Genomic DNA, 3,477 nt, shown 5'->3' on the forward strand with positions numbered 1-3,477 from the left:
CTGCGGCGGTCATCCCTCGTGGCACCTAAGATGCCAAGAGACACAAAATTACTCCTACGTTGGTGAGGAGTCACCGCTCCCGCAACGGCTACCGCTATTTTTCCAGCTCACCTCAAACGGGCATCCAGTCCAAAGGGGTGGCCACACAGCGCCTGCAAAACCAGAGGGAAACACTCAAACTAGGTGCCATACAGGGCTGTGCTTTTAGACACTGACAACCGCCTCGCCTTCTCGGACCGCTCATCGGCACGCGGCTTCGCCCCTCCGAGGCTCCCTGCGGCACCTCTGCCAAAAACAAAGCAAAAGGCACGCCCTGAGACGGTGCGCAAAACCGCAGCCTGCCCGCGCCAATTCCTACCTCCCCCTCCTTTGCCTCTGCTGCTAATCTTCGCCACCTCTGCCATTTACATGTTGCCACGCTGATGCTTGCGCCCCACCTGGAAAATAAAAGGATACCTGTATCTTAAACAGCAGTGTGACACCTGGAAAATAACTGCTGTACTTCAGCCCACTAGTCACCGCTCACCTGGCCTGAGTCAGCTCCAACACTGATACGCTGCTTCGCTCATTGCTTCACACCTTCACAATAAAAGAAGCCACACAAATTTTAATGTTGTCAAAGCCACGAGCCACATCTTCCCTCTGACACCTCCGGCTGACCCACCTCCTTATGGCGCTCTGCTCGCCTCCTCTGTCGCTCTTTGGTGCGCATCTTGTCTGTCTGCATCAGACTAAAAAAACCCCTGAATTACTAAACAAGTCACCTGGATGCTGAGTGATAGCTGAACAATTCCAGAGCTCTTGTTCCCATTTAGGAATACCATCCAGAGCCCAATTATAGACTGCCATTAAAAATACCCCCAAACTTTAACCCCTCCCCCCAGACAGGCCTTTGACACCTTTGAGAGTCAATTGGCTTTCACTGCCCCTGAACTCCCCCTCCCAGGCGGCTCCCTTCATCTCCACAGTGCACTATGGAAATGCCGCTCCACACAGCCTGCCGACAGCTACTCGATCCGAGGTGACTGCGCAACCTTTGCCCAAGCAGTCTGGGCGTATCGACATACTAACCGCACGGTCTTACGGCTATTCCGCCTAACCCTGACTCGACACCCCCAGGCACAGCAGCTCCACGCCCAACACACACATCCAGACCAACACTACACAGAACGCAACAAACGATGCGACTGAAAGACAAGAGAAAACTCTCAGCAAGAGGGAGGACTCCCGGACCGGAAACGCTGCCGAGCAAGATGACCTACAGGGCACGACACCCAGGTGAGGAAGCGCTATGGCAACCCCAGAAAAGAATGGACTGTAATGGCCCATTATAAGAAGTTACTGTCAAAACTGAGATGATGGATGAGCAAGAAGCCAATCCTCAGGACCTACGAACATCAGGATGCAGGGAAGAAGCCCCAGTCCCTGAAAAGGGATGGCTGAAAATGTGTCAGATCTCCTGACACAGCCTGGGAAGAGGCTGCAAGAAGAGGACCCGGCGGAAACTTCCAAAATGCAAGATCGATCCACGCCATAAGCTTGCTACACAAGAAAAGAAGCGCCCGATTGGCACTACACTGATGAATAGAGGCATTAGAAACCCTAGGGATGGCGCCCGACAAGCACGCCGTGCCCCTCGAGCGCAAAGAGAGCGTTGAGACCTGAGGAAGGGCTAAGACACACAAGACAAGATATACAACAACTCAGACGCAGGCTGGAGCTGCCCTGCCCGGCACAGTGCAGCATGGTGCTGACGAGTAACCCGCTCTGTCGGCCCGCCCAAAAGGGACTGCTCCCAGACAGCCCTCTCCCCTACGCTAACCATAAAACCCCTCCCCTGCAACCCCCAGACTTGCCCCCTCCTCATCCCAGACAGCCCTCTCCTCTACGCTAACGTTCAATGCCTTCGTTCCCTCGCCCCCCCACCCCTGCAACTTCCTACCTCGTCCCTTCCTCCCAGACCCTCCCTGGCCCCAGTCCCTCAAGTTAGCTTTCAGAGAGTCAGGGATGCGAAACCATCCTCAACAAATACACACCTACCATACATCAGCTAACTGGGATGTCCTGCAGTCACCTGGTTCCACTTCATCATCTGCATAAAGTTACCCCATAAACAAGCAGTGCCGTCTGTAAGTCATCGCACCGGTCAACGCCAACCTCTCCCACGATACCGCCCCTCCTCAGAAGGGCCGTGGCGTTCCGCTCCCCTTTACCTTCCCTGTAGCCGTCATCGCTTGTGGTCCTAAGATACCAAGAGATGCAAAATTACTGTTGCTCTTGAAGAAGTCACCGGTCCTATTCTCCTCCTTGCTACCACCGCAGCTCACCTCAAATCCTCATCCAATTCCAAGAACAGCCAGCGCGGCACCTGAAAAACCAAAGAGAAATGCTTATCTGAGCGGCCATCATTTCCCGCTCTGGGACGGCAGCCCTGCCGACGACCGGCTCGCCTTCTCAGACCGCTTACCAGGATACGGCTTTGCCCCTCCGAGGCCATTTACGGCACCTGAAAACCACCAAAGCGAAAGCCACGTGTCAAGGTGCTGCCCGAAACCACGGCCTGCCCGCACCAATTCCCATCTTTCGTTCCTTTACCTCGGCCGCTCCCCCTCGCCGCCTCTGCCGCTTACAGGTTGCCGCGTTGAAGCTCGGGTCACGAGTGACGCAAGCTACCTCCTTACCTACAAAGCCCTTTAGGGAGTTACAGAGACGACCGGCCAATGGCAAAAGTGTGATGATCGCGACGCGGCGTCTCAAAGATCCAAAACGGGCACCTTGCAACTACACAAACCAGTGCCAAAAACAATAGAAAACTATGAACAAGAAAACATAACTGCCGTGACCGATACTAGAGCAAGCCTCGCCGCGTGCTTAAGGCAAAACCAGAAAGCAGAAAAAGCTTGCGTGTCAGGACCGCAATAAGAAAAAAAGACCCCCGGCTGCAGGTTTTTGGGGGTTTTGGTTTTTTGGTTGTTTTTTAAATGAGCACAGGTAATATACATCCTCCTCTCCAAGAAATTCCAGCAAATACAGTCACTCGAGCCTGTGCTGGAGACAATCGCCTAGTCCAGGTCTCTAAGTAACTGTGAAATCCAGGTGGATGGCGAAGGGATAGATGCAAAACTTAAGTAAGGGAATGAATACAGTAAGAGGCACAGAAAAGCAGAGAGTTCAGGAGGGTATATTTTGATGTACTCCTCGCTCGACGAGATGAGACTCTTCTGATGTTCGGCCCCACGTATTCTGATGCAGAGGAACGGGTGGTTTACGGCACATCTTGGGACCGTCGTACCTCCTGTCAGCTGCAGAGAGACTAAAACTGAACAGACCTCATCGACATCCAAATCCAACTGCAAAGCTGACCTAAAGGGCTGATGAACCCTCCTCCCTTTCCCAACCATCCTCCAGTCCCAAAACTTTAGAAACCCCTTTTCTCCAGAACTCTCAGGGAAGGAACCTCACTCTTTCTGACAGTTC

At 53.3% G+C, this 3,477-nt stretch overlaps 1 long non-coding RNA gene across 1 annotated transcript; it reads right to left on the reverse strand.

The window, feature by feature from the left end:
- Positions 1–2,281: 2,281 nt before the first annotated feature.
- LOC129195952 (uncharacterized) lies at positions 2,282–2,880 on the reverse strand. Its single transcript, XR_008573999.1, has 3 exons — positions 2,596–2,880; positions 2,468–2,506; positions 2,282–2,368 (listed from the first exon to the last, which is right to left on the reverse strand). It is a non-coding gene; the product is annotated as an uncharacterized LOC129195952 (long non-coding RNA).
- Positions 2,881–3,477: the final 597 nt, after the last annotated feature.

The sequence above is a fragment of the Grus americana genome, chromosome 23 (genome assembly GCF_028858705.1).
Source record: "Grus americana isolate bGruAme1 chromosome 23, bGruAme1.mat, whole genome shotgun sequence".
Taxonomy (NCBI): domain Eukaryota; kingdom Metazoa; phylum Chordata; class Aves; order Gruiformes; family Gruidae; genus Grus; species Grus americana.